The sequence below is a fragment of the Myotis brandtii genome, unplaced genomic scaffold (assembly GCF_000412655.1).
Source record: "Myotis brandtii unplaced genomic scaffold, ASM41265v1 scaffold26, whole genome shotgun sequence".
NCBI classification, from domain to species: Eukaryota; Metazoa; Chordata; class Mammalia; order Chiroptera; family Vespertilionidae; genus Myotis; species Myotis brandtii.
Window position 1 is genome coordinate 1,124,891 of NW_005359880.1, and position 13,099 is coordinate 1,137,989.

The following is a 13,099-nucleotide window of genomic DNA, read 5'->3' on the forward strand; positions in this document are numbered from 1 at the left end:
GGATCGGGGCGCAGGACCAAGGGCAGCCAGCGAGCCTGGGCGCACCTGCCGGGCGCCACGGAAAGGACGGGCCAACCCGCCAACTTCTTTTCCGTCTCCTTCCTACACTTTGGGACGGAAGGGACTGCGACTTAAACCGTAAGCCTTGGGTCCTGGAGGAAGGATTTATTGGTTTGGATGACAGAAGAAAAAAAAAGTGTGTTATAGACCCGAGCCTCTGCTTTCCACCCTTTTCTGCTATCCTCCAGCAAATTAAAAACAAAATACAAGACCCAATCCCAACCAAAGCGCTCGTTTAAAGGGATTCGTAGAGGTGAGAAAAAGAGACCCGACTGGGGGATCACTTCGGAAAACTCAGGTATGATGAGGCCGGCTCAGAAATTGGGTGTTGTGGGTGCTATTTCCCTTGCGTTTGTAAACAGGATGACAGGGGCTCTGGTAACCCTGGAGGAGTTCCTTATAGTGAGGGGTTGCTTAGAGTGTTCTCTGTTAAAATTCTTTCCCCAAATCTTAAAGGATGTGGAAACAAATATTCTTTCAGAGCTTTGGACTTGAAGTCAGAATTTTGGTATGACGTGCCATTTGTCTGTGACACTGGTTAGCTTAACTTCTCTGGGCCTCAGTTTCCTCATCTGTCAAATTAGGGGGTTGGATTGGGATTCCGAGGGCCTTCTAATAATAACTAAGATGTTTCCCAACTAAAAAAAAAAATGTATAATTCTGTAACTCTTTAGCATGTTAGATTCATAATTTCATGACATTGGTTCTTGGCATTTTTGTATATAGGCATTTATGATTTGTACCTGTAGGTTTTTCAAACAAAAATTAAAGAGAAAAAAACACTTATAAAAGGGTTCAGAAATATATAAGTTTATGTGTAAATACTTAGATCATCTCTCACAGTACCTTAAAAAACCTTGTTCAACTTTAAGTCAGTAGAGTATTTGTAACATTGCAACAAAACCGTGTGCCATCAGCAAAGTACTTACTCTCTTTCAGCATTGTACATTTGGAATACATAAAAATTGTTTTGGAGGAAAACTAAAAATTTCACATTTCCTATCAATTACTGATCTTGAACAGTGTTTGTTACTTTTTAGCATAAAGTTGTGTGTAGAATATTAAAAAAATGGTTTCAGACCACTTCAGAACCTCTCTGAATTAAGCTCAGGAGCAGAGATGCCAATTTTAGTAATGCATTTTGGTCCCCTTGGAATGAATCCCAGAAAATAGCAGAGGTTAACTAAACTGATAAGCCAGAAATTAGGAATTGAGACACACACACACACACACACACACACACACACACACACAGGAAGTTATACAAGCAGTGTGTACTATAAAGTGTCATTGAACCTTTCATTTCTTTTTTATTAAAACAACAACAACAGACAACTATTGGCTTAGGCAGACAGAGAATATTAGAATGGCTTTTGTTGTCACTTGTAATTCAGAATTATTTAAGATTTAGTCGTCAGCCATTAGGATAGGTTTAGAAGTGGTCTAGCTTTTTTGGTGGCTTTGATATAAAATAATGTCTTCCTGCCAGCATGTGTGTTGTCTGCAGTGAGGGAGAATGGAATGGATTGGAAGTATTCTTTTATAAACACATTTGAACTTAGTTTCAGGGCCTTTTTGCTTTTGGGCTGGAAGTCTCATAAACCAATCATTCAGGCATTTGCCTTCTCTCTTATGCTCTGGTGAAGTAGATCAGTGGTTCTCAACCTTCCTAATGCTGCGACCCTTTAATACAGTTTATCATGTTGTGGTGACCCCCAACCATAAAATTATTTTCGTTGCTACTTCATAACTGTAATTTTGCTACTGTTATGAATCGTAATGTAAATATCTGATATGCAGGATGTATTTTCATTGTTACAAATTGAACATAATTAAAGCATAGTGATTAATCACAAAAACAATATGTAATTATATATGTTTTCCGATGGTCTTAGGCAACCCCTGTGAAAGGGTTGTTCGACCCCCAAGGGGGTCGCGACCCACAGGTTGAGAACCACTGAAGTAGATGATCATCTCCTTTGAAGCAGATGTTCAAAGAATTCAACAAACTGTTGAATGAACGCCCAGCAGTAGAACTGATATACCCTGGCTTCTCCTTGCTTTTTAAAATATATTTTCATGGATTTCAGAGAGGAAGGGAGAGGGAGAGAAAGATAGAAACATCAATGATGAGAGAGAATCATTGATTGGCTGCCTTCTGTACACCCCCTACTGGGGATTGAGCCCACAACCTGGGCATGTGCCCTGGACTAAAATCGAACCCGGGACCCTTCAGTCCACAGGCCCATGCTCTAGCCACTGAGCCAAACCAGCTAGGGCTCTCCTTGCTTTTTGCAAAACAACTGGGAACAGTGGGTGGATCTGACTGCTCATAGTCCACAGCCAACTCATTCATGGCTTAGAAGCATCATTATGGTTGGCAGAAGCTCTATTCCTCTTTTGTAATGTGGGGATTTTACTCTCATGAATTTACCAAGAAAAAACAGTCATGTCTTCACACTTAGATCACTATTATATAACCAAATGGTTTGTGTTTGTGAAGTGCAATATCTCAGGAGGTCTTGGAAATAAAACTAAAATATCCATTAAAAAATGAATGTCTTGGCAGTTACTGTACTGCATTTTTTCATACTCAGAGTTAAACACACAGAGAGTTCTATGGAGTTAAAAATGAAGAAAATGGCTATAGTCTGATTTAATTCTTAAGATTTTTTGTGGTTTACAAATCCTGCTTTTAATTAAACCAGAAAGGTACAAATGTTCACCAACTGGCCAAACCTATGTATATAATGTTTTAGAATTTTAATTTAAGTCTGGTTTTCTCAAATACTTTTTAAAACTTTGTGACAATAGGCAAATACCCCACTATTCACCATGTAAGAAAAAACACACATTGCTATTACTCTGAAACCTTTTCCTTTATCCTTCCTGATCAACAAGTGTTTTTTTGGAATTTTATATAAATACTAGGGGCCCAGTGCACAAATTCATGCACCTTGAAAGGTACTGTGGGCTGGGAGGCTGTGGTGGGCACAGGGGCAGGTCTCAGCCCATCCTTCGTGCCCCCACTCTGCCCCTCCCACCACGGCCCCTTGTCCCCTGTCTGCTGGCAGCCCCCGCCACTGCCGCCGCTCCCACATGCTGATGTCACAGAGCAATAGGGGCCAGCACCAGCAGCAGGTGCGAGCAGGGCCGACACCATCATTGGGTGCAAGCGGCGGCTGCTGCCCCCATCACCCTTCAGAAGCAGGGGCAGATAGAGAAGCCCTCAGGGATGATCGGGGCTGGCAGTCGCTTGCACCCACTGATGGCACTGAGCGATCAGGACCAGCGCCGGGTGCCAGCAGCGGGTGTGAGCAGCGGCTCTGGTGCTGGCTTCGAGCAGGGCCGGCGCTGGCAGTGGGTGTGAGCAGTGGCTCCAGCGCTGGCAGCGGGTGTGAGCAGTGGCTGCCAGCTCTGATTGCCCTTCAGGAGCAGGGGGAGGTGGAGAAGCCCTGAGGGGCAATTGGGGCCAGTAGCCGCCACTCACACCCACTGACAGCACTGAGTGATCAGGGCCAGCGCTGGGCGCCAGCAGCGGGTGTGAGCGGGGCTGGCGCCGGCAGCAGGTGCAAGTGCCCAGTGGGACTGTGGTGCATGGGAGCAAAGAATTTTCAGTAACCACCAGAGGCTCCGCCTGATGACAGCAACTGGCGCCCCGCCTTGGTCTGGCGCCCCTGCTCACCTGCTCCACCATCCCACCATGGCTGATGCCCACCATGTTCCGCGCTCTGCCGCCTGCTGCCAACGCCCACCATGTTCCATGCATGCCCCCTGGTGGTCAGTGCACATCATAGCGACCGGTTGTTCGGTTGTTCTGCTGTTTGGTCTATTTGCATATTAGGGTTTTATATATATTGATAGGAGGTCTTCTTTCTTTCTTTTTTAAAATTCTTTATTATTTAAAGTATTACATATGTCTCCTTTTTCTGGAGTCATTCTTTCATAGATTCTTTTGCTTAATATTATATTTGTAAGATTAAGCCATTTCTTTGTTTCCCTTTATTTTATTTTTTTAAATCCTCACCCAAAGATAGCTTTTTTCATTGATCCTAGAGAGAGAAGAAGGGATAGGGAGAGAGAAAAACATTGATGTGAGAAAAAAACATTAATTAGTTGCCTACTATAGGTGCCCCAACTGTGGATCGAACCCAAAGCCTGGCTGGAATCAAACCCACAACCCTTTGGTTATGGACAACACTCTAACTAACTGAGCCACACCAGCCAGGGCTCTGTTCCCCTTTAAAGCAAAAACTTTTAAGAAGAGTTGCCTCTCCCCAATTCATCTCTTTGGAACATTTTCTCTCTTATTTGTTTATTTATTTACTCTTTATTGTTAAAAGTATAACAGATGTCCCCTTTTTTCCTTCATTGACCCCCTTCCATCCCATTCCTGCCCCCTCCTCCGGCCTTCCCTGAACTATTGTTTATCCATGAGCTATGCAGATCTATAATAATAAAAGCATAATATGCTAATTAGACCAGACATTTTTCCGGACGTCCTTCTGGATGACCTTCTGGTTGAAGCCGGGGCTGCGAGGGAAGCCCAGGTCCCAGGTGCCTGCCTGTGGCTGCAGGGAAGCCCAGGTTCAGGGTGCCAGAGGGAAGCTGGTGCCAGCAGCCAGGGGAAGGAAGGCCTACTCTTGTATGGATTTCATGCATCGGGCCTTTAGTATGCATATAAGTTCTTTGGTTAATTTCTTCCCGTCCCTCCTCCCTGCCCCTTCCTTATGAAATACATCAGTCTGTTGCATGTTTCAGTGTCTCTTGATCTGTTTTGTTCATCAGTTTATTTTGTTCATTGGATTCCACATATGAGTGAGATTATGTGATATTTATGTATATTTGTATTGCTCAGAGTTTATAAAATGACTTTATTTTGGCCTCCTTAATATTTAAAAGTAATTTGAGCCAACATTACAACTTTTTGAGATTATATACTCAACTAGTAGCCCTGTGCATGAATCCGTGCGCGAGTAGCTCGCTGCAGCTTGTCTCAGCTGGCCACCCACCCACTGCCGCTGGTAGCTCTCCACTGCTTGTAGCTCACTGCTCCGCCCTCCTGCAGCTCTCCACCTGCTGCTCCGCCCTCCCGCAGCTCTCCACCTGCTGCCCCGCCCTCCTGCAGCTCTCCCCCGCTGCTCCGCCCTCCTGTAGCTCTCCACCTGCTGCTCCGCCCTCCTGCAGCTCTCCCTGCTCCTAGCTCACTGCCCCACCCTCCTGTAGTTCTCCACCACTTGTAGATTGGTCATGACGTTACGGCATAATGGATAATTAGCATATTATTCTCTTATTATATAGGATTATATATTTCTGGCTCCTTTAAAGAAATTTAGAACTATCTACAGCAATGAGATTGAGCTGAGCACAAACTGCTCTCTTTTCCTCTTTTTTAAAAAAAGATTAAATCTTTATTGTTGAAAGTATTACATATGTCCCCTTTTCCCCCAATTGACCCCTTCTAGCCCGCCCCATCCCCTGCCCCAGGCCTTCACCACCCTATTGTTTGTGTCCATAGGTTATGCATATATGCATACAAGTTCTTTGGTTGGTATCTTCCCACCCACTCTCCCTCTCCCACCTTCCCTCTGAGATTCCATACTGTTCCATGTTTTTATGTGTCTGGATTTATCTTGTTCATTAGATTCCACATATGAGTGAGGTTATGTGATATTTATCTTTCTCAGACTGGCTTATTTTCTTTAGCATAATGCTCTTCAGGTCCATCCATGCTGTTGCAAATGATGAGTTCTTTCTTTTTTACAGCAGCCATCGTGTAAATGTACCACAGCCTTTTTATCCACTCATCTACTAATGGGCACTTGGGCTGTTTTTATCAGATTTTAGCTATTGTAAATTGTGCTGCTATGAACATAGGGGTGCATACATTCTTTCTGATTGGTGCTTTGGGTTTCTTACAATATATTCCTAGAAGTGGGATCACTGGGTCAAATGGCAGTTCCAAATTTAATTTTTTGAGGATACTCCATACTGTTTCCCACGATGGCTGCATCAGTCTGCATCCCCACCAGCAGTGTACTAGGGTTCCCTTTTTTCCACATCCTCACCAACTCTTGTCATTTGTTGATTTGTTGATAGTAGCCATTCTGACAGGTGTGTCGTGATATCTGATTGTCATTTTAATTTGCATCTCTTTGATGACTAGTGACTTTGAGCATTTTTTAATATGTTTCATGGTCTTCTGTATGTCTTCTTTCAAAAAGTGTCTATTTAGGTCCTTTGCCCATTTTTTGATTGGATTGCTTTTGTTAAGTTGTATGAGTTCCCTATGAATTTTGGAGATTAAACCCTTATCGGAGATAACATTGGCAAATATGTTCTCCCATGCAGTGGGCTTTCTTGTTGTTTTGTTGATGGTTTCTTTCGCTGTGAAGAAGCTTTTTATTTTGAGGTAGTCCCATTTGTTTATTTTCTCCTTAGTTTCCATTGCCTTAGGAGCTGTATTGGTAAAGATATTGCTATGACATATGTCTGATATTTTGCTGCTTATGGCTTCTTCTAAGATTTTTATGGTTTCCTGTCTTACATTAAAATCCTTTATCCATTTTGAGTTTATTTTTGTCTATGGTGTAAGTTGGTTGTCTAGTTTCATTTTTTTTTGCATGTATCTGTCCAATTTTCCCAACACCATTTATTGAAGAGACTGTCTTGACTCCATTGTATGCTTTTGCCTCCTTTGTTAAATATGGAGCATAATGAATGATTTGGGTTGATCTCTGGGTTCTCTGTTCTGTTCCATTGGTCTATATGTCTGTTCGTGTGCCAGTACCAGGCAGTTTTGAGAACAGTGTCTTTGTAGTATAGCTTGATATCTGGTATTGTGATCCCTCCAACTTTGTTCCTCTTTCTCAAGATTGCTGCAGCTATTCGGGGTCTTTTTTTTATTCCAGATGAATTTTTGGAGAGTTTGTTCTAGGTCTTTGAAGTATACTGTTGGGATTTTAATGGGGATTGCATTGAACCTATAGATTGCTTTGGGTAGTATGGACATCTTAATGATGTTGATTCTACCAATCCATGAACATGGTGTATTCTTCCATTTGTTTTTGTCTTTCTCTATCTCTTTTTTCAGCATCCTGTAATGTTCTGAGTACAGGTCCTTCACCTCCATGGTTAAATTTATTCCTAGGTATCTTAATTTTTTTGTTGCAATGGTAAATGGGATTGTTTTTGCAGTTTCTCTTTCTGTGAATTCATTATTGGTGTATTACACAGCCATAGATTTCCGAGTGTTAATTTTGTATCCTGCTATATTACCAAATTCATTTATTAGTTCTAGTAGTTTTTTGATGGAGTCTTTAGGGTTTTCTATGTACAATATCAAGTCATCTGCAAATAATGACAACTTCACTTCTTCTTTTCCAATTTGGATGCCTTTTGTTTCTTCTTCTTGTCTGATCACTATGGCTAGCACTTCCAGTACTATGTCAAATAGGAGTGGTGAAAGTGTGCATCCCTGCATTGTTCCTGTTTTTAGGGGAAATGGTTTTAGTTTTTGCCCATTGACTATGACATTGGTCAAGGTATCTTTTGATTTCTTCCTTTATCTCATTGTTAATCCATGAATTGTTTTGTAACATGTCATTTAATCTCCATGTGTTTCTGTGTTTTTCTTGTGATTGATTTTTATTTTTACACTATTATGGTCAGAGAAGGTGCTTAATATGACTTTAATCTTTTTAAATTTATTGAGACATGTTTTGTGTTCTAACATGTGGTCTATTCTGGAAAATGTTCCATGTGCACTTGAAAATAATGTATATTCTGCTACTTTGGGGTGAAATGCTCTGAAGATATCTATTAAATCCATTTTATCTAGTGTGTCCTTTAAGGTTGTTGTTTCATTGTTGATTTTCTGTCTGAAAGATCCATCCACTGATGTCAATAGGGTGTTAAAGTCCTTTACTGTGAATGTATTACCGTCGTTTCTCACTTTATGTCCATCAAGATTTGCTTTATATATTTAGTTGCTCCTATGTTGGGTGCATAAGTGTTTACAAGGGTTATAGCCTCTTGTTGGATTGCTCCCTTTATCATTATGTAATGTCCTTCATTGTCTTTTACCATAGCCTTTGTTTGTAAGTATTGCTACTCCAGCTTTTATTTCATTTCCATGTGCATGAAATACCTTTTTCCATCTCTTTATTTTTAGTCTGTTTGTTTTGAGGTGGTTTTCTTGTTGACAGCATATATATATATATATGTCTTGCTTTCTTACCCATTCGGCTATCCTATGTCTTTTGATTGGAGCATTTACACCATTTACATTTAAGGTGATTATTGATAGGTACTTATTTATTGCCATTTTATTCTTTATATCCATGTTCCTCTCTCCTCCTCCTCCTTCTCTTCCTTCTCTGTCTTGTTCTTCTCCTCAAAGAGGGCTCTTTAACCTTTCTTGTACTATCGGTTTGGTGGTAATGAGGTCCTTTAGCTTTTTATTGTCTGGGAAGCTCTTTATTTCTCCTTCAATTTTAAATGATAGCCTTGCTGGGTAAAGTAGTCTTGGTTGTAGGTCTTTGTTTTTCATGACTTTAAATGTTTCATATGAATCTCTTTAGGCCTGAAATGGTTCTGTTGATAAACTCATGGGAGCTCCCTTATAACTTACTGTCTTTCTCTTTGTATTTTTAAGATTCTCTCCTTGTCTTTTACCTTTGCCATTTTAATTATGATGTGTCTTGGTGAGGGGCTTTTTGGGTTCATCTTGTTTGGGAATCTCTGAGCTTCCTGGGCTTGTGTGTCTTTTTCCTTCACCTTGTTAGGGTCATTTTCAGTCATTATTTCTTCAAAACAGTTTCTCAATCCTTTGTTCTCTCTCTTCTCCTTCTGGTACTTTTGTGTGTATGTGTTGTTACTCTTCATGTTGTACCAAAGTTCCCTTAAACAACCTTATATTTTTAAAATTCTTTTTTCTTTTTGCAGCTCTGATTGGATGTTTTTTCTACCTTGTCTTCCAAATCACTGATTGAATTATCTGCTTTCAACCACTGTTTATTCCTTCTAGTGTATTCTTTATTTCAGATATTTTTGACTGGTTCTTTTTTTATGGTTTCTATATCCCTTTTTATGTTTACTATCTCTTTGGTTAAGTTCTCATTGATTTCATCCATTCTTCCCCTGAGACTTGAGCATCCTTATAACCATTCTTTTGAACTCTATATCTCGTAAACTTGCCTCCATTTCATTTAGCTCTTTTTCTAGAGTTTTCTCCTGTTCTTTCATTTGGTGCATGTTTCTTTGTCTCACCATTTTGGCTGCCTCTGTGTTTGTTTCTATGAGTTAGTTTTATCTGCTGTGATTCTCAGTCTAGGTAGAGTGGCCTTATGTGTAGTAGGTGTCTTGTGGGACCCTGTGGCTCAGTGTCCTTGATCACCTGTGTTGGGTGCTTTAGAAAAGTCCTTTACGTGGGTTATGTGGGTCCTCCATTTGAGTCTTGATTGCTATTTACCCATACATGTATGGAATCAACCCTCAGGCTGGATGAATGTGAGGATCAACCCCAACCACAATGTTCTAGCTGCTGTGCAGGTGCTGACCACATAGAGAGGAAGTTGCCTCATCAGGGTGTGGTACCTGCTGATATATCTCTTTGGATATGTTGATTGTAAAGCTAAACTGAATCCTGCTCTTTGTTGTCTGTAGCTGGCCATTGGGTGTGTTGATTCTGGGGCCTCTTGGGAATGATTCTGATGCAGGTCAATGTCAGACTCTGCCTGTGACTGACCCTGTTTGGAGCTACAAAGTGATCCACAGTTTGTAGCTGCCTCTTCTGGGCCTGTGTGTGTGTGGGAAGGGTCAAGCTGTGCATCAATGTTTGCTTTACCAGCACTGAACCTGGGGGCAGGTGAGCAAAAGTCCCTAGGAGCTCCTAGGTCAGTGATGGCAATCCTATGACATGCGTGTCAGAGGTGACATGCGAACTCATTTTTTTGGTTGATTTTTCTTTGTTAAATGGCATTTAAATATATAAAATAAATATCAAAAATATAAGTCTTTGTTTTACTATGGTTGCAAATATCAAAAAATTTCTATATGTGACACGGCACCAGAGTTAAGTTAGGGTTTTTCAAAATGCTGACACGCCGAGCTCAAAAGGTTCGCCATCACTGCCCTAGGTCCACTTCTGTCTGCCCCCACCTGCCAGCTGCCTATTAGGCTCAGCCACTGAAAGAAACTCTGGCAGTACTTAAATTGCATGCAATAGGTTCACAGTGAGTTACTAGGTAGGAGTGAGAGGTGTTCTTCATATCTATATGGGTTCAGCCTTGGTGCCAGAACTGGGTCTGGGGTCCCTCAGCAAATGTCCTAGGGTTTACCAAGTCTAGCTTCCACCCAGTGGGTGCTTGCACACCTTTGTGTGGGTTGGGGTTTCAGACAGTAGTCAGGATGAGGCCAGCAAAGTTTATCAGGCCTAACCAGACCAAAATTTGTCCGTGTGAAAGGAAGACTCTCTACTGATCAGGTGTGAGATAAAAAAAATATCCTCTGTTCTAGGACCACACAACATAATCTGTCCCAGATTCTGCCAGGAGTCTGATCCCAGCAGGGAGGGGCCACTGGGAGTCAGGAGAGGAGGAAGTGCTGGTCAGGTTTGGGGGATTTGCGGGGCTATGGCTTCCATCCCAGAGCCACACACCTCAGACTGTCCTGGATTCTGCCCAGGGCTCAGCAGGGTGGAACCTCCAAAAGTCATGAGGTTGGGGCCCCTGGGAGCTCAGAAGTTCTACCGTGAAGAAGAGGCACCAGTCAGGTTCACAGGAAAGCCACACAACTCAGTCACTAACATCCCTTGAGTCTGCCCAGACCTCTACACCACATCCCAGGCCTCTCACTCCTCAGCAGGACAGAAGCTCTGCAAGATGGGTCAACAGAGTGTCTGCAGGGTGGGGCTATGGCTTTCCCCCAGGCTGATGCTGTATGGAAGGGCAAGCTCAACCCAAGAAAGATGGCATCTATGGTGTTGTAGAACGACTCAGCATAGATATCCTGGAAGTTGTTTTCTCAGCTCTCTCCCCAGAACCCCAGTTTCTTCTCATACAATTGTAGCCTGCTCTGCCCTCATTCTGTCAGAGCCCAGGGTGAGTGGCTGCAAAAGAGATTTTATATGTTGACCCTGTAAGGGGGTTCCTATTTTTCTAGCAGACTCTCGTCTCTCTCTGGCAGAGAGAAGCCCTGCTGCTTTTCACAGCCAGATGTTACGTGGGTGACTCTTCTTGCCTCTGATGCTCTGGTCTGTGGAGCCCAGTTTGGGCATGCGACCCCACACTTCTCAGGAGGTGCCTCCAGAATCTCAACTGCTGCCTGTGGGAGCAGGGCCAGTCCTTTTTGTGTCTCCATACTTCCTACTAGTCTCAATGTGGTCTCTTTTGTAAATCCTTATTTATAAGGCTTCTTTTCAGCTGGTCTTCAGTTGGCTATCCTGGTTGATTGCTCTATATTTTAGTTGTACTTCCAGGTTAGTTCTGGGAGGAGACGAGTGCAGTTTCTACCTATTTTGCTGCCATGTTGAATCTTGTTTTCTATTTTATTAACTGCAACTTTTATCTTTATTTTCTCCATTTTACTTTCTTTGAATTTTCTTCTGTTCTATTCTAACATCTCAAGATGAATGATAGCTCATTAATTTTTGGCCTTTCTTATTTTTGGAATTTTTAAAAATTATTTGAAATTTCCCTTTAAGGAATCCTTAATCTGCATGAAATAATTTTGAGATGCTTTTGTAAAAAAATATTATCAGTTTAAAATATATATTGTTTTTAATTTTATCTATTTTGTTTAGTCATTTGCTCAGAAGATTTTTTAAAATGTCCTAACATGTGGCATTTGTGCAGTTATATTTTTTGCTATTTATTTCTGTCTTAAAAACTCTGTGGTCAAAGAATGTGGTCTGTCTGATTTTAGTCCTTTGGTTCTGTTTGTACCATGCTTTCTATCTTTGTGTATAGTCAGTTTTTATAAATGCAACATTGGTCCTTGAAAATAATATTTTGTCTGCATTTTGGGGGAGCAGAGTTCAATGTGTGTCAAATTTGTTAATGTTGTCCCAATGTCATTTGTTAGTGTTGTTCCCAACTCATATATCCTCATATATTGTCTATCTATTGTTTTGCTTATTTGATTCATTCTTTAGGAGAGTGTGTTAAAATATCCCACCATCTATGTGGACTTCTGCCTTTTATCTATAGTACTCTATGAGTTTTTACATTATATATTTTGAAGCTACATTGTAATATGTTATTTTTAGGTTATATTATAATTTATATATATACATTTAAAATTATATATTCCTGCTGAATTGAAGCTCTCATCAACTGGAGTGACTCTCTTGAGTTACTATGTTTCTGCTTCTGTAGGGTTTTATTGGGGAGATATTATTTTAAGATACATATTTACATACTTAACAACCTTTTAAAATAGTTCTGTGTTAGGGTTATCCTCATACTTCCGATTGGCTTCAACATGAAAACCAAATATATATGCTCTGTAACTCTTGAATCTGACATGCCACGCTTAAAGATGTGATTAATGCAATTTTAATATTTTCCAGCAAATTTTAGTGAGTATAAGAAATATCAGAGACAGAAATGCTAGATATGTAATAAAAATTGTCAAATTTAAGTGCAGTGAAATTGGAAGTTTAAAATCTTTTTTAGAATTGTGAACACTTAATATGTTTAAGTAGGCTATGGGAAATTTGGGGGGATACTGATTCTTACTGAATGAAAGTCAGCCAGTCACTTATCCTATCTAATAATAGACAAACATTGTAATTGACCATACTTTCGCTACGCCTCCCATTGGCTAATCAGCGTGATATGCAAATTAACCACCAACAAAGATGGCGGCTAATTTGCATACTGCAGGCAGGGTGGGACAGCACCATCCCGCCTTCCCCGCCACCATCTGGGCCTGCTATCTGTGACCCGGGGCAGCGGGCGTCCGTGTGCGACCCGACCCGGGGCAACGCCCCAAACCCCAGATCGGCCCTGCCATGTGCACGACCCAGGGAGGCGGG

At 41.3% G+C, this 13,099-nt stretch overlaps 1 protein-coding gene across 2 annotated transcripts in view; it reads left to right on the forward strand.

The window, feature by feature from the left end:
- Positions 1-6: 6 nt before the first annotated feature.
- Positions 7-13,099, forward strand: part of LEPR (leptin receptor) — a 91,354-nt gene continuing 78,261 nt past the window's right edge. For both annotated transcript variants that reach the window (XM_005868029.2, XM_005868030.2), the window contains exon 1: positions 7-358. The gene's annotated coding sequence lies outside the window, so the exon portion shown is untranslated. The remainder of the gene's footprint in view (positions 359-13,099) is intronic.